Genomic DNA, 27,122 nt, shown 5'->3' with positions numbered 1-27,122 from the left:
TGTTACTGATTCAGACAAACCTGGCTTTTATTTCTAGAACTTTCTGTGAGCACTTGTCTTGCACATGTTAACATAAATGCCAGCTAAATAAGAGAACCAATATCTCCTCATCAGCACAGGTTCATTTAATTTACATGCTGCACTTGAACCCAATAAAATGTTGGTGTTCTGAGCTGTAATAAGTCATTAAATGATTTTAAGAGCCCAGGAAAACAGATGGAGAACCTTCAGGGCATGCCATCTAATGAATATAAAACTATGATCCTACTGCAAGAAAACAATGTGCAAGTTGTACACATGACACGAAACGCCACAAAAATTAGACTTTGCCTATTAATGTGGCTTCCATGGGGATTGCATGCGTGTGTATTTGTGTGTTTGAAAGATTCATAACCTGACAGCAAGCATCAAAGCATATGCATTTTAAATTAGCATTAACAGAGGAGCAATACCTGTGCAAAGCAGTGTCTTTTTAAAGAGTTCTGGGGAGCAGTAAGTCAGGTTCAGAAAACCAAACCCACTGGCTTCCAGAAATTTCATCATCTGCCACTGGTGGGAATCGGATGCCCCTAGCCTGCCATGGGGGAGGATTTGTCATGCAGCTTACAGTGACTATGTGCTGTGATAAAATCTGCTCGTAAGTGACCTTTCATTATGCAAAACGGCAGGTGGCAGCCTACAGCCAGTATTTCTTACTGTGCTGTTTGGTGTGGTAATTAATAGACAGAGTCTCTCTACAAGAGATTTTTATAGGAAAGCTATGATATATTTAGGTGCATAGAAATATGAAGAATGAGTATTTGTGTTCTTCCCTCCTGCCTTGCCTCTGTGGCACAACGGCCCTCATTTGTATTTTTGCAGCGGAAGGGATTCTCCATTTTTTCCCCATCCAGCTGGTGAAATTTATTGCTGTAATATTGTCAGCTCCTGAAAGAAACTGGGCAGAAGCAGCTGATCTGGGGCCAGCAGGCAAGGGAGTTTTAGGCTGTTGACTTTGGCGAAGTCAAGAAGGCCTTTATAGTATATTTTTACTTTCCATTGAGCTTTTATAACTCTGCTTTAAAAGAAATAACTGTGAAGTTACAGAAACAGCATCTCTCCTCCCCTCCCCTGGCTGGCTGCTGCTGTGCTAGTACATGGTGCTCCGAAAGACTAACAAATTGGTGTGTAATGACTTATGATTTCAAGATCTCCATCCTGCCCTTTTAGTGCAAATGCAGCTACGTTAGGGCACTTATATTCCAAATGACAGGAGCTCCAAAGAATTTATTTGTTGGCCACAGAGCACTTTGCAGACTGGTAACTTGCTGGAATAAGTGACAGGTTGAGCAGATGGCTTCATGTGTATGCATGGCTCGTGTATCCCATACGCATGAAGAAGTGGCCTACAATATAAATGTGGTTGCCAAATCTAGAAAATATGATCCCAGGTCTTTGATTTGCTTTTTTAAGGTTTCAGATTGCTTCTGTTTCAAGTGTGTGGTCCCTTTTACTCCCCTGTTCTGGTCTTCTTTGTGTTCCTAAGCAGCAGAGAAGGAGCGGAGGGGCCTCAGATAAATGCTGGTACAGGGCTGCCTCTGCCCATAGGATGCGTGCCACTGGTGCCTCGTACCACTTAGCAGTGCTTCCTTGCTTTGCAGTTCTCAGTGTTTGGAAATAGTAATTGGCTTCTGCAGATTAGAAATGTCTTTTGTGCAAAAACCTTTGCACAAGCAGCAGATACAGTAGTTATTCTTTTAGTACTAAAATGACCAGAATTACTTAGATGTTACCACCTAAGGATATCACAGTAGGATCTCAGTCAATTTGGAAAGGATCTTTGGATCAATAGAGAGAAAGCCGAATGTTTTAAAATGTGATCTTTCAGCACAATTTGATTTTATAGACATGAAGAGAAGTTTTATGTATATTCATTAGGTGAACGATGAGCCTACTGCTTTCTTTAATTCGCTGAAGAAAAATCTGACCACAGAGTTTTTTTACAGTATTAAAAAAGCCATTAAGAACATTGCCAAAAGGGTATTACATCAATAATTCAGGATATCCTTTACAAAATATAGAAATATTTCTAGGAGTTCTAAAATGGAAAATCACAACATTTCTAAATCCTGTTTCATAGAAGACTAGTCTCATCTCAGCTGCTATCCAGCCATGGAAAACTGTGGTGGAATTCAGCTTTGATGGTACTCACAGAACAGGGCCTGCTTTTAATGTGAGCTGTCACCTGCCCTTTCCAGCCTTGGGATTTGCCTCCTTTCATCAGGAAATACAAAAATGTCATCTCAGAGCCTCAGTTTTGTCTCTCTCTTCTGTATTCTTGTCATGGGTTGATCCTGGCTCCCACCCAGTCACTCACTCACTCACTCACTCCTGCCCCAGCGGGATGGGGGAGAGAATCAGAAGACCAAAAGCAAGATGACTCTCTGCTTGAGATAAAGACAATTTAACAGGTGAAGCAAAGCTGTCTGTGCAAGCAACACAAAATAGGTCATTAATTCACTACTTCCCATCGGCAGGCAGATGTTCAGCCACTTCCCGGAAAGTCGTGCCTCAGCATGTGTAATTTCCCATTACTTGGGAAAACAACTGCCATAACTACAAATGTCCCTGCGTCCTCCTCCTTTTCCTGAGCTTTTATCTCTGAGCATAACATTATAAAGCATGGAATATCCCTGTGGTCAGTTGGGGTCAGCTGTCCTGACTATGTCCCCTCCCAGCTTCTTGTGCACCCCCAGCCTACTCACTGCGGGGGCAGAGTGGCAAAAAGAAAACCTAGATGCTGTATTAAGCACTGCTCAGCAATAGCCAAAACGCTGATGTCTTATCAACACCATTTTAGTCACAAATCCAAAACAGGCTGCTATGAAGAAAATTAACACCAACCCAGGTAGACTCAGTACAACTTGTCTTCTCCCCCTCTTTCTCCAGGGGACTGGCATAAGATAGACAAAGAGAAGATCAAGAAATTCAATCTTTCTGGTCTCTCTAACCACATAGACTTTTCAGACTCATTCAATGTAAACAAAAGGAGGGATGGTAAGGTGTAAGATTTTCTCCATGAAGGTATTCTGCTAAGAGGAGTCAATGGGGACTCTGTAAGAGAACTAAAGCAGTACCCCTTTGTGTTGGTACTGCATTTAAAGCAGTGCTTTACTTAGGCTTTAAATGCCTTATGAGGTTGCAGTTAGCCAGTCTGTATTGCAAAATTAAGAGCTTTTTGTTTCCTGACATGCCTGAGGGAAAGATACCTGCCATGAAGCCCATTGCTAAAGAACCAGCTCCTGCAGGGGTGGCAAGTGCTGTGGGAACTGCTCCAGCGGCTTCCAGGGGAGAGGCCCCGCTGTTCCCTGGGTGGTAGGAGCTCACGCAAGCAGCATAACCCAGTTACAGACTGAACCAGAATTACCAAAGGGACCTGCCAGCTGGTCTGAAGAACTCGTCCTCTGGTGGGGATGTTCTGTTGAAGGCTTATGGAAGGATTTATACAACCCTGCTGAAAATACCCAACAGTTTTCTCCACTCATCTTTGTGGGAGAAAGGGTAAATACAACAAACACAAGGTACAAACTAGAAATTCACCTTTTCTTATTACATGTATCTGGAGTACTGCATCCAGCTCTGGGGCCCTCAGCACAAGAAGGATATGGACCTGCTGGACCGGGTCCAGAAGAGGGACACAAAAATGATCCGAGGGCTGGAACACCTCTCCTATGAGGCCAGGCTGAAAGAGTTGGGATTGTTCAGTCTGGAGAAGAGAAGGCTGCGAGGAGACCTTATTGCGACCTTCCAGTACTTAAAGGGGGCCTACAGGAAGGATGGGGAGAATCTTCTTAACAAGGCCTGTTGTGACAGGACAAGGAATAATGGATTTAAACTAAAGAAGAATAGATTTAGACTAGACATGAGAAAGAAGTTTTTTACAATGAGGGTGGTGAAGCACTGGAACAGGTTGCCCAGAGAGGTGGTAGAGGCCCCACCCCTGGCAACATTCAAGGTGAGGTTGGACGGGGCTCTGAGCAACCTGATCTGGTTAAAGCTGTCCCTGCTCACTGCAGGGGGGTTGGGCTAGATGGCCTCTAAAGGTCCCTTCCAACCCAAAGCATTCTACGATTCTATGATTCTATGACATCACTGTTTCTCGTGCAGAGAGTGCCACTTGCAACATTTCTTATTTCAGCTGCTTGCTGGTATCTCCTGTAAAACTCTCATCAGGGAGAAAGCAATTAGGCTGTGTTTTACAGATTTTTTTTTTGTTTCCTTTTTGCCTTCAAGGTGGAGACATGACACCAGTTGTCATATTTCAGGGGTAGGATGGAAGATGAGATTGTAATTATCAGCTTTACTGGAAAGTAATTCTCCCTTAATTGCTCTTATAACACTGTAATAATAGAATCAGAAACAAGGAATATTAACACATTGCTGTTAACTTCTGTTGGTGGAAGGTGGCTGAAGTATGACTACAATACAGAAACAAATATTTCCTAAATTCTACTGTAGATACTGATTCCCTAGTCCTGCAAATGCAACAGCTCAAATCCAAATCCTCTTCTCCTCTTCTTTATCAGTGTCCTCATAAAGCTGTCAAACACCTTCAGAGACCAGTCATGTATGTAACAAACGCTCTGTGTCTCATAACCCTATCTTTGGATCTCACCTGTCCTCTAACATGTAACACTGATCTTCGTCCAACTGTTGTGCAGTAGGTGTCAGATTGCTAAGACTTAGGTAAATACCAAAGCTGTTATTAAATTGCATCCTTCCTTGTTCTTCATTCTCTTTCTCGAGTTATGACATTTATACTTCACATTGCTGTAATAAACTTTAGCTGGTTAGGACACTGTGCTCCCTAATTGGCAACATGTGCAGTAATGAAGAACTTAATTCCAAGCAAATATGTTCTGAATTACTGGAGTGGAAATATTTACAAGAAACTTTTAAATTTGCACTGACACACCTCTTCTTTATCAAAGTAGGAAAGTCTGTGTGTGAGGGATATTAGGAGGAAAAACAGGGATGAGGAAGAACAAGGGATGAGAAGGGTAAGGTGAGAATGGCAGATATGATTGGAGAGAGTCGAAAGGGCCAGCTTTGTGCATTTGCAAGTTTGTTGAAGATTCAGGCTTTTAAATTTGCTCCTGTGGGTGCTGATGCTATATTTGCATGTGTGGGGGAAAGAGAAAACACAAGTACACACATCCCTGCCTGGCTGCACAGACCTTCATATAGGCTACCTATGGTTTTTACCTTTTGGACAGCGGCAGTGGAGGCTGAGGTTTCTCAATGTGCTGAAGCAGAGTAAAGACTTGTTTTCATAGCTGCTGACAAAGCTGTTTGATAGAGAAGGCAAAGGACTCCTCCTTATTTATCTTGGGGAAAAACCAATAACAACAGCATGGTATTTAACCCTAAAACTCAGAAAATAGAAGTGCTAGAAAAACAGCTATTTCTAGCAGTTACAGATTCTGCCTAAGTGTTGCAGCAGCTGCTGTGGTTCTGCCCTCTTTGTTAAATGTTACCCTTTAGGCAGTACTATTTGCTTGTTTAAGAATATTTTTTTAATGTGGGTGAGCAGCAAATATACAGCAGCAAGTTCTTAAAACTTCACACCACCTTTTTCTTTCCAAACATTGAACAAAGACCAATTTTTTATTTTAATGACATCTAGGCACGGTCTGTCCTTTAGATTTGCACAATCAGTAAAGTTAGAGTTTATATTCTAGAGACAGTGGTGTGTCAGTGTGATTGGTCCTTTAATGTAATACATGAGGCTATGTTTCTGATGCCTGTATTCACTTATTTCAGGTTTCATGATTTAGTGACAGTGCCTCATTCATTACCTGTGTTTCTATGGTAACCAAATATCCCATAATGGCTCTGTTACGATGCCAAAAAATGTTTCAATTTAAGCTGATCTATTCAATTTTAGGTCATTATGCTGTGGTACTAGCAGGGATGATGTTACAGCTTTTTGGCTTTTTTAAGGCTTATTTTGTTGCTGAGAGAAGGTAAAAATAGACATTAAAGAGACTGTTGTGAATAAGAAGCCCTGGGATGTCCATGCATTCAAAAAAGCTTTTATAGCTGTGTGGCGTCTAAAGCCAATATATTTTGTGATCTTGTGGTCCTCACAACTGTATCCTACAATTGATTTTTACTTTGAAAAAACAGCAAAGACCTGCTTTGATTCTTGTGTCCTTGTTTTTCCCTGTTTGGATGTTGGATATCTTAAGTTTTCTCTGTAAGAAACAACCATTCAAGCTTTTCATAGTGTATGGGTCCTCGTGCTTCAAAAAGAATGCTTTTTATGCTATTGATTAAATACTGTAAGACTGATTCGAACACTTTGATCATAATAATCTCATAGATGGACTGACCCCTACTTATTTTAGGAAGCTAGCATTATGCACCTGTGGCCTTAACACTGCAACTACTTAACACACATCTAAGCTTGAGTCACCAGGGCTCTTGCAAACACCTGTAATTAAGCAGCTGCTAGGAGTTTGAAGAATCAGGCACCAAATGTAATTTTTTGTTCTGTTTTTATCAAATCAGTGAGTGATGGACTTGGAAAGGTATTTCTCAGCACAGTTCCCTCTGGTGCAAAAAGAAGTAGCCAGCATTTCAGCAAGGTGCCTTGGAATCAGTAAGTAGATGGCTCTTTTTTCTCTGTCTATCTGCTCAGTATTCCTCCTGATTTCCCCTGGGATTCTCTCACACTGAAAAACTGCTCTGATATGAACAAATTGATGCAGGAGTTATTTCAGTGTTGTGTCGCTACAAATTCCTGTTATGACAGTACTACCAAGCTTCCTGGTTTGATGAAATTAAGTAAAGCAAGAAACCCATTTACAATTCTTGCAACTGAAGCTAGTAAATGTGTTTTGTTACTTGGGTTTGACAAGATAAATACCAGCACCAGAAATGAAGCTGAAGAACTGAGAGAAATGGAGTGATTTTGCCTATATTGAATGAAGAGGATATATATATATTTGTAGGAACAGAAGATGAAATAAACTGGGTGAATATATAAAACATACTAATGCTGTAACTGTACAATAACAGCATACATATACCCAGCTGATTGATTGTAAGTGGGTGTGCAAGGCAGGCAGACAAACAAAGTGACACTTGGGGAGTGTGGCTGACGGACAGGCAGTATCACTTGCTACCAAGAGGGGGACAGGCAGCATGTGTGGAGTTGCTTGTTCTCACTAATGCTGCAGGATTTACAATGCCCAGCTGGAGTCTCTGGCCTGGCAGCTGAGCACAGACAGATGGAGGTAAATGGTGGCTGAGATTTTCTAAAGAGGAAGGGGGCAGAAGGGAGGAAGCTTTCTGCACATGCTCCTTGCAGCAGGAAGGAGGTAAGTAATTTCTATTTTTCCTGGTTTAGATCACCTGCCTAAAAAACCACAATCTATTGCTCCCAACTTTCCCACTATTCCATCCAAACTGCCCTTTCTCTCACCTCTCCCTTGCTCTCTTGCTCCCGGGGAAGACTGTTGGTTAAAAAGACACTATGGCCAGTGCCATTGTCCAGCCATCACTCCAGGACGTTGCAGAGCTGCTCCTCTCCAGCGATGGTGACACCATTAGCAGTGGTGAGGTCTCAGCAGTGGAGGCATCAACTCACAGCAAGCTTGCCCAGACACCGGGCAAAGCAATTCTGATTCCTGTCCCTAAATTACTTACACATCAGAAAGAACTGAACTGATAAAACTGTTTGCCTCAAATGCCCCGCATTCATTAGGTTACCCTACAAGTATATTAATTTATAGAGAACTGATACAGACCCAGAAAAAAAAAAAAATCAATAATACTGAGTTTCCTATCCCATTATTGTTTTTATATGAGTTAGAGACTGGTACTAATCTTTTTTGTACATTATAATCAGTAATGAAACAACCGCCTTAACAGGTAGGGATGTTATATGTCACATACTGTAGCTAGCTCTTCTTCCAAGTTCAACAGTGAAAGAAACCAAGGAGTTATAAACAGTTGTGTGATGTTGACCTTGCAGCATCTGTAGTATCTGTAAATCTCTGGAGTCAGGAATGTTTAGCTGCTTATTACTGGAAACCTAAACATGAGGCTTAATTTCATGATCAATAATTGAAGAATGTCATCACAGAACAAACTCTGAGTTCCTGTAAACCTTGTTCTGTCCAGCTCTGCTCAGTGCAACAGTCACAATTTCTATCAGCTGAGAATATAAGCAGGAGCCTTCCCATAGCTCATCAATATTGTGCTGTTTCCAAACTGTTATGAGTGTACTTTTCCAAAACCAGAACATTGCTATGCTTGCTTTCAGTATTTCTTGTGACTGGGTGGGACGCTTTGTGTTTACCGGAAACATTGCCAGTAACGCAACATTACAAAAGAAAATTGCAGAAGATTCACCCATTCACAATTCCTTGAATTCTGTCCAAATCCAAGTGCAACGATTAGCTAGGATGTGCAGAACAAGATAATAAAAGATTAAATTTATATTCTTCATGATCCTTGAAAATTATACTCCTGCCTATTTATTGAGAGAAGAATGCTGTTAGTAGAGCAGAAGCGTATCCTTCAAAGACTGCTCCTTTCTGTCAACATCCCCTTGTTCATCAAGGGGAAACAGGCAGAGCACTCCCTTTCTCTCCCTTTAGGCTGAACATTCATCTTCGGTTTGTGCCCCCAGCCCACATTAAGCCACAAAATTTAATATTGTCAAAGTTCACTGCTTTGTTTACAAGACAGCATGATGCAACAAGTAAAAATACTTTCCATTTTAAAACCTGAAGTTTTGTACACATCCAAGTACATGTAAGCAACTCAGGCTGTGCCTACATAATGACTTGAACATGTTAAAAGTGCACGTAAAGAAATGTTCACCTCTCCTGTAGTTAGTAGCATGTAGTCTGCTTTTTTTTTAAGCATGGCTTTGCAACAGCTGTGCCATTTCCCTCATGACTTTACACTTTCTCATGCACTATTGGGATGTATTGTGGAAATTTGAAGTTCAGTAAGTGGGTAATTTCAATTGTTAGACTACTATGCCCATCACAAGTATAAGAGTGTAGAGATTACCCTTTGGATCACAACAGAGAATACAGTTTCCTTCTTCAACTAGCAGTCTTTTGCTGCTTTAATACAGAAACTAATAGGAGGAGCTGAACCGACTAAAAATATGCAAAAAAAATTTGCTAAAGGCGCTTCTCACCACTCACTGGAGTATTTGTGCTGTAGTTTCTCTTTTTGCAATCCAGGATAGACAAACAAGGTGACGAAGAAGCTGGTATGATTCCTATTCTGCAAGTGAACATCTGTGATAAAAGTGGACATCCAGATAGGTACCAAAAGGCTGTATATTTAACCATACTGTAGAGGTAAAAAATAGGCATAAGCGTGCTGCTGCCTGATCCATATACTTTCTGTCTGTCTTGTGAGCTACTGCCTCAGCTGGAGCTCAGGCTCAAAGCACCCAAAAAGCTTAGAAAGAAGTAAACATAAAATGATGGTGGATTTAGATGTAGCTTGATCAGTCCCACCATGCCTAGTCATTTTATACTGTATGAGCATGAACTTTGGCTTTTCCTGAAGGAAAATCCCAGACCATAATGCAAGTCTTTGACTGCACTTGGAACAAACGTTCAGGAGGACCGGTGATCTGAGTCAATGGGCTCAGACCTCTGTGTAGCTGACATACTGCAAACACATACAGGATCACACAGAAAGTTCTGGTTTAGAGGGGGAAAAGGCCACCAGAAAGAGCATGAGCTTTAATTTCGCTGCTCCCAGCTGGAGCTACTACATTTTAAACTACAGGGTTTAAAATGAGTCATCCAAGTTGACTCACAAAGCAAAGAAGTACCTGCAGCAGTAGCTGTACATTTTGCTCCTGCAACTTAATAAAGTTTCTACCATATACACAGCATTGTCTTATTACTGCAGAGGATAATGAGGAAATTGAATTATGTATAAAAAAATACATTGAAAAATCATTGATTGCATCATTGCACTACTGGGAAGTGCCTTACCAGGTATCATGGTGGCTGTCAATCTGACAAAGATCAGCTCCATCTAAATATGCACAAAACCACTCCTTCGCTCTCTTTTATATAAACAGCCTTCCTTAAGTCTTATCTTTGTGCTTTCCAGAGAAAATTGGCAAAAATTATCTACTCTGACTCTTTGAGATTAATGTCCTCTTATTTTAGACATCTGCAAGGTGGATATCTGTTTCTCAAATCCCTGGATTCCTTTTATAGCCTCTAGAGAGAAAGGGGCACTTTGGGGGGCATCTCTTACTTCACTCTAAAGTGGATGTATATTTTCAGAGTGACTACTTTACTGTCCATCATTCCCTCTGGCATAATTTATGCATCACCCTGTATCTCTGTAATCTCTTGTTGAGATTGTATACTTCTGTGGGCAGAGCCCACCTTTTGTTTTGTGTTGGTACAGGCATTAGCTGAATGGGATCAGAATTGAAGCTCTGCATGTTCCAGTCATGGGCAGGATCCATGGACAGGCTGGACCAGTGGGGTGAGGCCAGCTGTATGAGGTTCAACAAGGCTAAGTGCCGGGTCTTCGCTGGGTAAAAACTGGTTGGGTGGCCGAGCCCAGAGGGTTGTTGTAAATGGAGTTAAGTCCAGTTGGCGGCTGGTCACGAACAGTGTTCCCCAGGGCTCTGTTTTGAGGCCCGCCTTGTTTAATATCTTTATCGATGATCTGGATGAGGGGATTGAGTGCACCCTCAGTAAGTTTGCAGACGACACCAAACTGGGTGGGAGTGTTGATCTGCTGGAGGGTAGGATGGCCCTGCAGAGGGACCTGGACAGGCTGGATCGATGGGCCGAGGTGAACTGTATGAGGTTTAACAAGCCCAAGTGCCGGGTCCTGCACTTGGGTCACAACAACCCCATGCAACGCTACAGGCTTGGGGAAGAGTGGCTGGAAAGGTGCCTGGCTGAAAAGGACCTGGGGGTGCTGGTCAACAGCCGGCTGAACATGAGCCAGCAGTGTGTCCAGGTGGCCAAGAAGGCCAACAGCATCTTGGCTTGTATCAGGAATAGTGTGGCCAGCAGGAGCAGGGAGGTGATTGTGCCCCTGTACTCGGCACTGGTGAAGCTGCACCTCAAAGACTGTGTCCAGTTTTAGGCCCCTCACTACAAGAAGGATGTTGAGTTGCTGGAGCGTGTTCAGAGAAGGGCAATGAAGCTGGTGAAGGGTCTGGAGCACAGGCCTTATGAGGAGCGGCTGAGGGAGCTGGGATTGTTTAGCCTAGAGACCTTATCGCTCTCTACAACTCCCTGAAAGGAGGTTGTAGTGAGGTGGGTGTTGCTCTTCTCCCAAGTAGTTAGCGATAGGACGAGAGGAAATGGCCTCAAGCTGTGTCAGGGGAGGTTTAGATTGGATATTAGGAAAAATTTCTTCATGGAAAGGGTAGTCAAGCATTGGAACAGGCTGCCCAGAGAGGTGGTGGAGTCCCCATCCCTGGAAGTGTTCAAAAATGGGTGGACATGGCACTTTGGGACATGGTTTAGTGGGCATGGTGGTGTTGGGTTGATGGTTGGACTGACGATCTTAGAGATCCTTTCCAACCTTAATGATTCCTAGTCTTTATTTTCATTAAAAATAATGCAGCCACCAAGCCAGGAAACATGAAATTGCTACTCTACCCTTAATTGGTTTAGTGGTGGACTTGGTAATGTTAGGTTAATGGTTAGACTGGATAATCTTGAAGGTCTTTTCCAACCTAAACGATTCTATGATTCTATAAGAAAAATAAGAGCACAAAATACTGAATATACTTCCAGATAATTATATATCTCTTATCTGATGTCATCTAGTAATTTAAGGATGTTTGAGTTTCCAGATGTAAGGTGTGCATGTGGTTTGAAAAGATGCACAATTCAAACAGCCGGTGCTCCAAGTCCTTCATTCCTGTGACATAGCCAGCAGAATAGCAAACCTGTGAGCACGGAGAGGAGCCTCATTTATCACCTGCTCTTCTACAGTGGATGAAAATAGCTCTAAGGTAAAAAAACCTGAAACTCAGAAGGGAAATAGTGGCATAAAAGAGTTTTTTAATTTTTCTGCATAGACTGTAACATCTAGTTATATGTCACTCTGGTTAAATAATGAAAAAAAGCTGCTTCTCCTCCAGGAAATTTGAATTTTTAGCCTGTCCAACAAAAGTTTTATGAGCACGCTTTAAATACATTAAAATGCATTTCAGCAATCCCTATCCAATATTACATTCAGTCACTCATTTTATTTTTATAGCATTCTCCATACAAGTGCCACAGAGAATTTGACTGCAAAGCACACTTAATTAAAAACACAGCTAAGTAAATAGGATTGGGTTTTATAAACCACAAGACACCTATCATTTTAATCACACATGGAAATGTAGTCCACACACAAGAGGCATAGGTTGCTATCCAGTGAAACTGCAAAAACAATCCTGCTTTTATTTTTACTGAGTTTCAACAGACATACTAAAAAAATATATATTTCGTATACAATATAGAGCGCTTAACATCTGGTGCTTAATGTTCAAGTAACTAAATACTGAAAAATAATTTCATGTGTGTTCTAAAACTGTCTGTAAAAGTGGAGGGTTGAAGCCAAATGTCTGCTCCTCTTTCAGACAAAAGAAAAAAAATAAATTCCTTTAAAAAAAAAAAGTGCTCTTCAGCTTGGAATCTTCATCAGCACAATAATTTTGCCTTCTAAATTTTTTCTAGTCATATGAATTATGTTTGTGTTTTTATCATTCTGCTACATCTCTGGATATTACATTTATGTATTCAGTGTGATGTAGAAGAAATGAGCCAGATAATTACGAGTGAGCTGAACCAGCTGCAAATACAGATAATACACATTCATTATGCTATAATAAGAAGACCGTGTGTGTATGTAAAGGTTTGTATACTGCGGTTGTGCCTGGGTTTTTTTAGCTATTGTGCCTGCACTGTGAGACACTTGCCAAGGTTTTCATGCCTGTGCAGACTGCCGCTGCCACGTCTGTGACTCCAGAGAGCTCCATGCTAGTGGGCCTTATGGCGAGGTTTTGTGTCTTCAGCTGTAAATCTGCTTGGAGTAGTGAGTATCTCACAGCAAGATCATGAGTGCTTAGCCACTGTGGCCCTGATCCTAAGAAAAGCCAGCATGCTAGGATAAAATAATAAACAAAATCTAAATGATCGTGATATTTATTAAATGAATGTTTCATAAGAATGACATTTTTGACTGTAAATGACAAATCCTGTAAACAAAACATAGACCCCTTGCCTATGAAAGGAAAAATATTAAAAATACTAAATCACTATTTGAAAGGTGAATGGAAAGCTCAGTGCATTTACACTTGACAGCTATTGTTGTCATGAAATCATTTTGACATTTAAATGTCAAAAATATTTATATGGATATGCTATTCTTAAGAGATTTTAATTGTCTTTGACCATCCTGGTATTTCTGGTTTTGTCTTTCAATGTTTTAATTTCACTGTGGATTTATGTCCAAGTGGTGCACTAAGTCCATCATTAACCCTATATACTTTGCAGCGTACTGGGAAAATGGTGATCCTTGCAACTTCTTTCCTTGCATACACTTTATAGTCTCTTCCTTCTTCCTTCCCTGTCTTCCCTCCCAACACATCTCTTGCCTTCTCCTCTATTTCCATGAGCTTTGTCTTCTAACTAAAAAATGAGAACTGTGGACCATTTCAGGTGGTGGGTGTGATCACACCCCTCTCATCTCATGTTGTATTGTTTCCTCCAGCTTTTTTCTATGTTTGTATTGTATATTTATAAATATATTTAGAGTGGAGTTTTTAGGCAAGGACTGCAAGTTACCCTGTCTTGCTCTGTTTAGTCCTTAGACTTTACTCTAATAATCATGATTATGAATGATGATTAGTTTTCGCAGATAAATGTAACACAACATTGTTTTGAGAGAGACCTTGGGCTTAGGCTTTCCTGTGTGGGGGAAAAGATCTGACTTTAGTTCACGGGGTATTTTGTAAGTTCCTTAGATGAAGTTGGGCAAAATGTTCCTCCAACATAACTTAGGCATCTAGACACCCAACAAAGGTGTGCTTCCCTCCATGACTACAGGAAATGCTGAAGGTACTTTTACTGTGGGTGGATGAAGAAAGGTGAGACGGATATGCTCCAAGGTCCCCACCTAAAAAGTTTATTTGGGCTGGATTTTTTTCAGAAAGGAGTCAAAAGCAACTAGCTCCATTGCAAATTTTGTTGCATATTTCTTTGCATGTTCTGTTTGTAACACATTCAAAGAAGGTGAATTTGTTTCTGAGCTAGACCTGGGGTCTCTCAGATGCTAAGTAGGATTCTTAAGTTCTGTGTGCTATTTCTTCCTGTACCTTTAAAAACAAGACCCTTAATTCAAGGGCCTAAAGGGGGAAATATGTCTCCTTCAATGCATTCTCTCATTAGTACTATGTATGTAGCTTTTACCAGCATTTCATTCCACTTCATTTACATAAAATATGGCCTTTGTAACCAGCAAGATAATTAGTAGCTGGTGGAAGCTCATTTGTAATTATGTTGAGTTGAAACTAGTAATTATTACATTACTTTATATGTACAACGTTTTTCCTCCCAAATCCCCTCTGTTTCCCTCATAGATGCCCATGAATTCTGCAGCAATTTTGCAATCACTGTGTGGGAGATGGAGGAGATCCCAGCAGCTCCTTGTTACCTTTCTTTCACTACACAAAAAGGAAATAATTCCTCAGCTTGTGAGGAAATCATCCTTCTCTAGATGATACTGTTTAATCAGAGACAACTGATTTTGTTCAATGAAATGGGTTTCGTTCAAGAATATCTTGCTTTTACACTGCCAGAGCTATATTAAATGTTACAGATTTGTTTTAAATTTTTTAGTCATGGAATGTTTCCTGAGGTTTTCTCTAGAAAATCTTCAATCTTATTAACAATTTCTTGTGATAAACATTGGGATGTGCTACTAGTAGTACTTTTTATATGGCTTTGGGGGTGGGGGGGAGGATTGGATACTCTCTGAAAGATGAAAGGAAAAGCACTGCTACCAAGATGCACCTCAGTGTATCTCTGTGCTAATTGGCGCAGTCTGCCCTCTTCTAAAAGGCAGCCTTTGCCTCTTCTCTCCCCTCTCTCTTAGTGCATTCCCCAAGGTCTGTGAGGTCTCATGCAGAGCCTAGGGACATTGCTGGGGGTTACATTATGATGTGTTAGCACCACTAAGTAGTGTCATAAGTCTCATAGTTACAGCGGGCCTATTTGCTCCTCTGCTCTGAACTCCTGCAGAACACTGCTTGTTCAGCACTGGAAGGAATCATCTCTGGGCACCACTGTGAAAAAGCTAGGCAAATCCAAGTTAAAAAATCCCCATCTCTGTGTGCTAGCTTTCCTTTTATTTAGGGAAAAAGCATTTGAATTTATCAGTCCTTAGTTTTCAAACATGGCATATCTCTGAATATTTTCCTGCTAGTTTGCAGAATTTTACTTCCAGAAATTTCTTTCCATGTAAACAGGTGTGAATCTTGACAATAATGTATGAAAATATTTCCCATGCCTTTTATTAAGCGTTTTCTAAGCCATGACCAGCTCTTGTAGCTCTCTGTGAAATCCTTCCCCAGCTTTCACCATCTTCTTCTTTAAAAAGTTGACAACAGAGCTACAAAAGCTATTGCAGATGGTATGCAGGGAAGCAACCCACCTTCCTCCTCCTGTTTGATACCATTTGCTCTACAAGATATCACATTACACTGGTTCATTACCATGATGCCTAATGTTTTCTCAGTGCCTCTACACTGAAGGAGAAAGCTGGCATCATGTAACTGTGGCATCTTTTTTTTTTCCTTGAATGGTTCTGACAGGTGGGAGTCATTTAAAGATTAAGACAGATCAGTTTAGGCTGATAAATTTAGTGCCCGCTGGTGTCTGTGGAGAAGACTTCATAGTTGGTGGAGACACGGGGAGCGATTCAGCTGACCACCATGAGGGATATGATTCATTAACACCACAGAGACATTAATGCCGCTTCTCATGTCCTCAATCTGGTCTCACTTCTAGCTGCTGCTCTAGAAGGGCAAGTCTCCTAGGGGTTCATTTGACATCATGCATATCTTGAGACGTATCAAATACCACTGCAAACCAGTGTGTAGGCAGCTGAGTCATCTTCTAGATGTCGGCTTCATCATGAGCTGAAATTCTTCCTAGCCTCTGTTGCCTGTAATAGGATTTTAGACATCTATAGACACCTACGTGGAGACATTTTAAGTTTCCTAGTCTGAAATATATTAGGGTGCAAAGGCTCAGTTTAGTTGCCTGAAAACAGATATTTACCATTTCTTTAATCTCAGGTCAACTTGCTCTACTTTTACTCAAATTGCTGTCAGGATCACATGATGTTAGATTGTGCAGGGAGAGAGACTTGAATGGTTTTGATACCCCTAGGCGAAAGATCTCTAGTTCTCCTGATTCGAGAACATTTAGCTTTAATAGTTAAAAAGTTTAAATGTTTCAGACTTGCCAAGGAAATAGAAGCTATTCCATGAAGACTGGCAAATTTAAGTACATCTTTCAGATTTGTCCCGAGATAAAGACCGCATACACCTGTTCAATGCGTCTGCCTTCAGATCTTCATTGGCAATTGTGTCAGTGCTGTCCAGTGTCAGGGCCAATGCTAAGATTTCACTTGCACAGGGTATGCTGTATAAATAATGTGTCTTGGGTATTTTAGCATTCCAGGCACATGATTCTCAGCTTCAGTAGTACCAGTATTATAATTTTCTTTCTTTAGAAATGAACAATGCCAGTTCCTTGTGTCTATGTCTGAGGCCACTAACTTTGGTATATACAATAGAAATCAAATCCTTGTCTCTCTACCAAATGTTGTCATAAACTTTGACCTTTGTGGTCTTATTAAATAAGGCAAAATGACATTCTACTCCCTCACAGCTCCTTTAAAAGTAATAGCAGTGAGATTGTTATGATTAATACTAGAAAATATGACAGCCTTTTCATTTTTGCTTGCACTATGAAATATTTGTATTTACATTTAAATTTAGATTTAGAATTAGAATTATATTTAGATTTAGCTTTAGGTTTAGATGCAGTAGAATAACCCTGCATTTGTGAGCTGAGGGTTTGGATTACAACTGTTTTCTAGGTTTGGATATAATGTTCTGTAATGTTTCACAGACAATTTAATATATTACTCACTTTCCTTTTGTCTTTTATTTAGTGTATTCTTTGAGATTTATTTATGAATGTCTAAAATCAAGATGCTTGAGTGCCAGGGAGATAAAAGCCGTTGTCATCCACATTGAGACACAATGTTTTTTGCGTTGTATCATAGGCTCTTTATGCCTTAATAGCATGCTAAAAAGTACTGTAAAGATGTTGTATCTGATGTTTATGACATTTCACATAAAAGATTATGGGCTGTACAGCTCAGCTGGTAGCACCAGGTGCATGTGCACTTAATTTTACGAGATATCACTAAGAAATATTTATGATGGGTAATGAAATGATTGCGAGAGAAAAACATTGTTGTAATGGGAACTGCAGTATCGTTTAACTTCTTTCAAATTCTTTTGATCCAAGTTGCTGTCTTAATACTGCTTGTCATAGATGCCTTACATTAGCATACTCATGGTGGAAAACATCTGCCAAAATGTAAAAGTCTAAAAATTAGACATACAATTCTAAGTTACTCATCCTAGGCTATACTGTCATTTGAGAGATATAGACACCTTCAGAGGAATATTCACATTAAACTCTTATTTTATGATGAGCTGAATTGCCTTTGAAATGTAGCTATCCCTCATTGACTACAAAGTGAATCTAGAGTTACAAGCTTAGGTTTGGATAGGTAATTTTAAGTTACCTAGATTACTAAACTTGAATAGATGAAGTTTTGGTTGACTATAACCAGTGCTTATCTGGTTTCCTTAAAATCTTTTCCAAAATAATCTAATTTTATTTATATTGTGTAATGTCCCGGTTTCAGCTGGGATAAAGTTAATTTTCTTCTTAGTAGCTAGTACAGGGCTGTGTTTTGGATTATAATGTTGATAACACACTGCACAAGAAACTGGGAGGGGGCACAGCCAGAATAGTTGATCCAAACTGACCAAAGGGCTATTCCATACCATATGACGTCAAGCTCAGTATATAAACTGGGAGGAGCTGGCCGGAGGGCAGTGATTGCTGCTCAGGGACTGGCTGTGCTCAGGGACTGGCTGGGTATTGGTCAGCAGGTAGTGAGTTGTTGCATCACTTGTTTTTCCCAGGTTCTGTTTCCCGGGTTTTTTTTCTCTCTCTCTCGTTGTTCTCCTTTTCATTACTATTATTATTATAATAATAATATTTCAATTATTAGACTGTTTCATCCCAACCCACGAATTTTCTTATTTTTGCTTTTCTGATTCTCTCCCCCATCCCAGCAGGGGGGGGAGAGAGAATCAGAGGGTGAGTGAGCGGCTGTGTGGTACTTTGCTGCCGACTGAGGCTGAACCGCAACACATAATCATAATTATATTTTTGTCATTTACCCAAGAAAAAGTGACAGACTGGGATAACAGAGATCCAAAGTATGGGAGTTTTACAGTATGGCTGCACAATGGCAAATGACCCGATCCCAAGGATTTTTGTCTTCAGCAATGACAGAAGGAAACAGAAGGGAGCAAGGCAACCCCTTTTCAAGGGCATGGAAATGGCTGTGCTCCTCCCTAGGGTGGTGGCTTAGTCAAGAAGCCCAGTCCAGAGCTGCTCACTTGGCTTTATTCTTCTGCCGGGCTGCATGGTGAATTTGCAGGACTAAATGTCATTTGTTGTCCCTGTAGCTGTTCTCATGTTTCTGTCACATTTCTGATGAGCCACGCAGACTGTTTTCAGGAATGTGAAGCCCAGGAGCACATGCTGCGATGCCTGGGTGTACGGCATAACAAACAAAGGAGTGATTTCCATAGCTGAAGGTGGGAGAATTGAAATTCTGGCAGAATAAGTGCTGTCTTTCACTGATGAAAACCAGACGACCTTAATCTTTCTCCTCTGTGGTTTTGCATATTTACTGAGACAACAGATCTTGGTTTAGTCCTTTGCCTTGTCAGCTAGAGTTAGCAACCCTAGCTGATACTATTTTTTTTTTTTTGTCATGAAAAAAGACAAAAAAATATTCCTTCTTAATGAGCAGAAGTGTCTATACTTTAGATGAACCATGAATGCTGTAAATTTTATTTCCATATGTTTTTTAGCTACAGATCACAAATAGGCTAAGGATCTTTGGCATTGGTTTTGAGACCAGCAGGCAGGAACAGAGAGTAAATACAGACACCCATGGGGTGTCTTAAGGCAGGGACAGTTTTTCCAAATTCTGCGAATCAGCCTGGGCCCTGCTGAGTTGCAACGTCTACTATGAAAAGCCTGAATTTTACCCTTTTTTGCTTTGAAGCAGTTCATAGGAATATTCGTTTATTTTCAGATGTTTGAAGTGTGTTGTCATAGTTATGCAGTGAATCATGCTACCTAAAAATACATCCCCTGTATTAATGAAAAGTAGTTTTAATCTTATATAATGTTATATAATGCAGTTGTACCAACACATCTTCATAGTCTTTAGCTCTTCAACCAGTTATATCCAAGCTGCTTGAAAAACAATCTTTCTTTTTCGGGTTTGGATATTTTTTTTTGAACAAAAATATCAGGATGGGGTGTTGTTTTACGGCTGCCTGAAGAGGCCTGTGCTCTGCTCTGCCTTTGGCAACACCATATCTTTTTGGTGGCAAAACTAAAATCAAACACTCACTTGGCCCAAAGAACAGGGAGCAGTTCCAAATGCCCATTAGGCTGTGTAGCATTAAATTTATGCAAAGTGTTTATGATGGTGTCCAAGGTATCACAACCTCTATTTTTGTCATCATCATGCTCCCATGGAAGACATGATGGCTTCATTACTACTTCAGTAGTAAAGATTCTTGATACCATACATTTGAAAGATTTGCTGCAGTTCACCCAGAAACTGTAAGCAGAACATATAAATTAAGCCACATCTCCCATAGCTCAGGCTAGTACCTTCAAACTGAGCTAGCCTGCTGTCCTTAAAGACAGGGAATTTTTGATCCTTTCTGTAAAAGCCTTAGAGACAATTGCAATCAAATACTGTAGTTATGTCTTTCAATAAATCTTACCCTGGTTTACAGCTATAAGAAGAATGAAGCAGAAGTTATGTTAGTGTGAGACGGTATATTTGCCTTGCGAGAAAAAAGTATTTGCACCTGAGTGAAAATGCACTGAAAGTCAGGAGCTAGCAGCTCTGACACCCTGCATGAGAGACACACCTCGTAGCCAGTGACAAAAAAGTAGCTGTTTATACAGATATCCTTCACTTCAGTGGTTTGCTAGAGCTGTTTGCTGGGAGAACTGTTATTTGCCACCAGACTGATATGGTTTTGCTTCTTAGTATTATTACTGAAATACGGGGATAGCCCTATCCATGCTGGTGTATCCTTTTTTAAAGGCAGCTGACTCACTCATCTGATTTCCCCTCTGAATACTACTTGTAAGTCTCAAGTGCTTTGATCTCCCTGAAACAACCTCCCTTAGGCTTCAGGCCAGCTCTACAAGGAAGACAGTGATACCTTCTAGATGCTATAATACTTCTGATTTATTCTTTCTCTTTTTTTTTCTTTTTTTCTGAAGGAAGGAATAATTTGCTTTATGATAGAAATGACTCACTGGGGTCAAAGTTTGGATAAAAAAATCCCTAGCTGCAGGAAAGAGTTAAAGGCATTTGTGTAAGAGGCCCCTATCTGTCCTTGCAGATTGACTTTCACAGATTTCCAGTAAGCAGTGGAAAACTGGATACTAACTTCAAGTAGAATCTGGAATTTTTATAAACTGGGAAGTAAAAGTGCTGGTAAAGTCATTTTTAGGACCAGCTATTCCAAACAAATTTGGCTCTCATCTCCTTTTGTTCATGTTCACAAAACAGCTGTTCATTTTTTAGAACTCTACCCCATTTGTAAAATATTGAACACAATGTTGCTGGACACCATGTTCTCTCAAAAGCCCGATGTCTTGAAGTGAGGCCAGGCTCATTTGTCTAGAAAGCTCAGATCTGGTGCAAATAGCACTCCTACTTCTCTCACAGATTCTGCTTTTCAATTGCCCCCTGCCGTTTTTTGTTCCTTTAATCAAAATCTTTCATATTTCCCTTTTTTCCCAGTAGATTCTGACAAAGACCCTGTTTTTATGTACGATAGGACTACTCAAGTTTTGCTGTTGGCTGTTCTTTAGTTTCATTTTTCAATGAGGTGTGACTTTTACTTCCCAGCGCAAGCTTCCTGCCCCTTGGAAGGACAATGTCTGCCATCAGGGTGTTTCTTTTTGGCATCACAATTGCAATCAGGTTGCCAGCAAGGACACTCACCATCTCATACATGATGATGCAGAGAACTGCCAAGCATGCGTAAACCAGGGGTACATACATGTCAACAGGTGAAAGAAAATGTGCCTGGCTGTATGCAGGAATTGTAGGCAAGCAGGATTTGGTGCGGAGGGAAAGCTCTGCAATGCCAAATGAGAAACCTGTTCTAAGTTTTGGAGTCTGACTTGAGGGATAGCTGCAAGCCCAGGTTGAAATCCTGCAAGACTTAGCAAGTCTTATTCTCTGCCTGAATGTAATGATCACAGAAGCTAAGCTCTTAACTAGTAGAAACCAATGTAATTTGTCCCCAAAGTTTCATTAGATATTGAGACAGGCAAAGGCCATCTGAATACAGGTTAGGCTTCTTCACATGGAGAAGTGTGATTTTAACATCTCACCCAGCATGGCTCCTTACAGCAGACTGTGGGCTGGATACAGCTGTGCAGCGGTCTGCCGCTTCCCCCAGCCACTCAGAGGGATTCATTTGTTCAGCTAGTGTGTCTGGGCAAACTTATTATAGGTCCTACAAATTCCTCTTCACTGCCTGCTGCAAGATGCATCAAGGCAATCAGAGCAGCTTTCTAGAAATTTTTACAGCATAATAACACTTCTTGCATCTTTTTTTTTTTTTAAAAAAAAAGGAACACATTGCCTTATTTAGCCAGACGAGACCTAGCTGTGCTTCCCTTAGAGAAAAAGCCCAAATCATCCTTGTAATTGCTACTGCAAGTACCCTTTTCCTAGGCAGTCAGGCAGGATGGATGTTAGATTTTTTCTAATCTGAATAGGACCACTATGCCTTTTTAAACTGCAATGGCTTTGACTGGGTGAAAACAAGAAGAAAATAAAATATTTTAAAAAGGAAAAAAATAAGGCATCTTAATGATGTTTTTTTTGGAATTGTCAACTCTTCTGCTTTTGGGTTCAGAGATACTGTTGTTGCGTGCTAGTGGATCTCACTAAATTCTTCCCCGATTTATAGTGCCTCATAATGTAAAACAAACAAACCCAGCAACTTACAGTTATGTGTAGCCCGGGAAGAATACTGGTACTTACTTTTCTTTTCGGCAACCAAAATGACATAAAAACCTAAAAAAAAAGTCAAAGGAATTAAATTTTCTTATGTTTTCTTTCAAAAAAGAGAGTCTGAGAACATGGTGTTAGTGGTATTGAGACAATAAATACGTGTTGCAGCTACTTATTATGGTTACTTTGATAAATATCTTTGCTTAGGGACACAGGAAATCAAGAATGCAAACTACTCCTACTCGTGCACTGAGCTCTGGTTATCTGTGTTTATTTGCTGTCCACTGGTATTTTTTCCTATACTGGCTCTTGTATTTGGGTGTTGTCCTGGTTTCGGCTGGGATAGAGTTAATTTTCTTCCTAGCAGCAGGCATAGTGCTGTGTTTTGGATTTAGTAGGAGAAGAATGTTGATAACATGCTGATGTTTTTAGTTGTTGCTGAGTACTGCTTATGCTAGTCAAGGACTTTTTCAGCTTCCCATGCTCTGCCAGGCGCACAAGAAACTGGGAGGGGGCACAGCCAGAATAGTTGATCCAAACTGACCAAAGGGCTATTCCATACCATATGACGTCATGCTCAGTATATAAACTGGGGGGGGTTGGCCGGGGAGCAGCGACCGCTGCTCGGGAACTGTCTGGGTATCGGTTGTCGGGTGGTGAGCAATTGCATTGTGCATCACTTGCTTTGTATATTATTATTACTGTTATTATTATTATATTGTTGTTATTATTATTTTACTTTATTTTATTTTAATTATTAAACTATTCTTATCTCAACCCAGGAGTGTTTCTCACTCTTACTCCTCCGATTCTCTCCCCCATCCCATCGGGGTAGGGGGAGTGAGCGAGCGGCTGCGTGGTACTGAGTTGCTGGCTGGGACTAAACCACGACAGTCCTTTTTGGCGCCCGAACAGGGACGAAGGGTTTGAGATAAGAACAGATTAACTAGAGTGTATTAAGGAGTCTGTTAACAGTTGCCGGTCATGATATTAGTTCATCTGATCTGTACCATGTTCTTTTCTTGGCTGTGCATGTTAAAGCTTGGTGTTGGTCTGTGCATTGCGCTATGCTCTGTAGTGATTAAGGATGTTTTGATTGGGAGGTTCCTTATCAAAATCCTGACCTTGAGCATGGTTTTGTATCTGGGTTTTATACACAAGTCATTACTGTACTTCGGGTACCACCTCATGGAGAGAGTTAGCAATTATACCTTTCCCTCGGAGACGTCTGTTGTGGAGGAACTACAGAATGGCACCTTCATTACCTTATTCTATAATGCTTCCTCCCTCATTACAGAAAGTTTTCAGTATTTTGAACATCCCTGGGCAGTTAAGATACTTCTATTGATACTTCTTGGGAATATTGTTTTGGTTTTGACAAAGGTTAGTAAGCAATTTAAGAATATCATCCAGAGATCTGCCCCAAGGCTGGAGAGTTATGAGTGGCAGGGTGTGTGGGATCGTATGCGCAAGTACCTAGGGCAGTGGGGACCTCCAGTGTTTTGGAACTTCACCCCTGAACAAGTGCAGAATCCTGAAGAACTAGTAAAGTATTTGGAAGAAGTATGTTCTCACCCTGGCAACTCCAAAGAGACACAACTCATTGCAACATGCTGGGGACTGGCTCATGCTTATAGAGCCCTGTTCAACACTATTCAGTACCCTCAAGGGAAAGAGAGGGTCTCTGGATCTGATGACAAAACAACAGGCACTGTGGCTACTCCAACCACAGCCATGAGCACTGTGGCTACTCCAACCACAGCCACAAGCACTGCAGCTACTCCAACACCCACCACAGGCACTGCGGCTACTCCAACACCCACCACAGGTACTGCAGCCACTCCAACCCCAGTGGCAGGCACTGCGGCTAAACCAGAGAACCAACCTGCGCCGGTATCAGTTGCCCCTATACAGAAGAAAAAATACACAAGGAAATCAGTTCGTTTAGTAAGGGATGAAGATGAACCAGGGCCATCACGAGAACCAGAGGAGGAAGAACCCATAAATGAGATGGTGACCACACGATCCCTATCCCTGAGTGAGCTGCGAGATATGCGAAAAGATTTTGGTCGTCATCCAGGCGAGCACATCATCACCTGGCTGCTCCGATGCTGGGATAACGGGGCCAGTAGCCTGGATTTAGAGGGTAGGGAAGCCAAGCAGCTGGGATCCCTTTCCAGGGAAGGGGGTATTGACAAAGCAATTGGAAAAGGGGCAAAACCGCTCAGCCTCTGGAGGCGACTTCTGTCAAGCGTGAAGGAAAGGTATCCCTTCAAGGAGGATGTTTTATACCGCCCAAGCAAATGGACCACCGTAGAGAAGGGTATCCAGTACCTGAGGGAATTAGGCGTGCTGGAGGTGATTTACAGTGACCTGAATGATGAGCAGTTAACCAAAGACCCAGATGAAGTCAGGTGCACACAATCCATGTGGCGGAAGGTGGTACGGAGCGCACCAGCATCGTATTCCAACTCGTTGGCAATACTAGCCTGGAAAGACGACGAGGCACCAACGGTGGATGAAGTGGCTAGACAACTCCGGGACTACGAAGAAAAGCTCTCTTCCTCCCTACGGGCCTGTGTCTCGGCTGTGGAAAAACTGTCTGAAAAAATATGCCAAGAGTTCCAACAACTCAGAGAGGATCTGTCCTACTCCCCACCTGCACGGACCAGTGTCTCAGCCATTAGGAGTCAACGTCCCTATGCTCAAGAGAGAGGATATAGAGGATACACACCACGGGGCACCCTGTGGTTTTACCTGCGTGATTATGGAGAGGACATGAGAAAGTGGGATGGAAAACCCACCTCAACCTTAGAGGCACGGGTGCGTGAGTTGCAAGGAAAAACTATTAGGAAAGGCGGTTCTCCCAGGAAGATTGCAGCTCCAGTTTCCAGTGAGCAGTTCCCGAGACAGAGTAAGAGGGCTAATTTTACTTCCGACCTTGATCAGGGGACTTTTGATTCACATTTACAGGAAGTGAACAGCGAATACTGTGACCAGTGTTAGAGGGGCCCTGCCTCCAGCCAGGTGGAGGAAAGGGACAACCGGGTTTACTGGACTGTGTGGATTCGATGGCCTGGAACGTCAGACCCACAGGAGTATAAGGCTCTAGTGGACACTGGTGCACAGTGCACGCTAATGCCATCAAACTATAGAGGGGCAGAACCCATTTGTATTTCTGGAGTGACAGGGGGATCCCAACAGCTAACTGTACTGGAAGCTGAAGTGAGCCTAACTGGGAATGAGTGGCAAAAGCACCCCATTGTGACTGGCCCAGATGCTCCGTGCATCCTTGGCATAGACTACCTCAGGAGAGGGTATTTCAAGGACCCAAAAGGGTACCGGTGGGCTTTTGGTATAGCTGCTTTGGAGACAGAGGAAATTAAACAGTTGTCCACCTTGCCCGGTCTCTCAGAGGACCCTTCGATTGTAGGGTTGCTGAAGGTTGAGGAACAACAGGTGCCAATTGCTACCACAACTGTGCACAGGCGGCAATATCGCACCAACCGAGACTCCCTGATTCCCATCCATAACCTGATTCGTCGACTGGAGAGCCAGGGAGTGATCAGCAAGACTCGCTCACCCTTTAACAGTCCCATATGGCCAGTGCGAAAGTCTAATGGGGAGTGGAGACTAACAGTGGACTATCGTGGCCTGAATGAAGTTACACCGCCGCTGAGTGCTGCCGTGCCAGACATGCTAGAACTTCAATATGAACTGGAGTCAAAGGCAGCTAAGTGGTATGCCACAATTGATATTGCTAATGCATTTTTCTCCATCCCTTTGGCAGCAGAGTGCAGACCCCAGTTTGCTTTTACCTGGAGGGGTGTTCAGTACACCTGGAACCGACTGCCCCAGGGGTGGAAGCACAGCCCCACCATTTGCCATGGACTGATCCAGACAGCACTGGAACAGGGTGAAGCTCCAGAACATCTGCAGTACATTGATGACATCATTGTGTGGGGCAACACAGCAGAAGACGTTTTTGAGAAGGGAAAGAAAATAGTCCAAATCCTTCTGAAGGCTGGTTTTGCCATAAAACAGAGTAAGGTCAAGGGGCCTGCACAAGAGATCCAGTTTTTAGGAATAAAATGGCAAGATGGACGTCGTCAGATCCCAATGGATGTGATCAACAAAATAACAGCTATGTCCTCACCAACTAGCAAAAAGGAAACACAAGCTTTCTTAGGCGTTGTGGGGTTTTGGAGAATGCATATTCCAAATTACAGCCAGATCGTAAGCCCTCTCTATCAAGTGACCCGGAAGAAGAACGAATTCAAATGGGGCCCTGAGCAACAACAAGCCTTTGAACAAATTAAACGTGAGATAGTTCATGCAGTAGCCCTTGGGCCAGTCCGGGCAGGGCAGGATATTAAAAATGTGCTCTACACCGCAGCCGGGGAGAATGGCCCTACCTGGAGCCTCTGGCAGAAAGCACCAGGGGAGACTCGAGGTCGACCCCTAGGGTTTTGGAGTCGGGGATACAGAGGATCCGAAGCCCGCTATACTCCAACTGAGAAAGAGATACTGGCAGCATATGAAGGGGTTCGAGCTGCTTCAGAAGTGGTTGGTACTGAAGCACAGCTCCTGCTGGCACCCCGACTGCCGGTGTTGGGCTGGATGTTCAAAGGGAGGGTCCCCTCTACACATCATGCAACTGATGCTACATG

Source organism: Pelecanus crispus, chromosome 1 (assembly GCF_030463565.1).
Source record: "Pelecanus crispus isolate bPelCri1 chromosome 1, bPelCri1.pri, whole genome shotgun sequence".
Taxonomy (NCBI): domain Eukaryota; kingdom Metazoa; phylum Chordata; class Aves; order Pelecaniformes; family Pelecanidae; genus Pelecanus; species Pelecanus crispus.
This window is presented reverse-complemented; position numbering follows the sequence as displayed.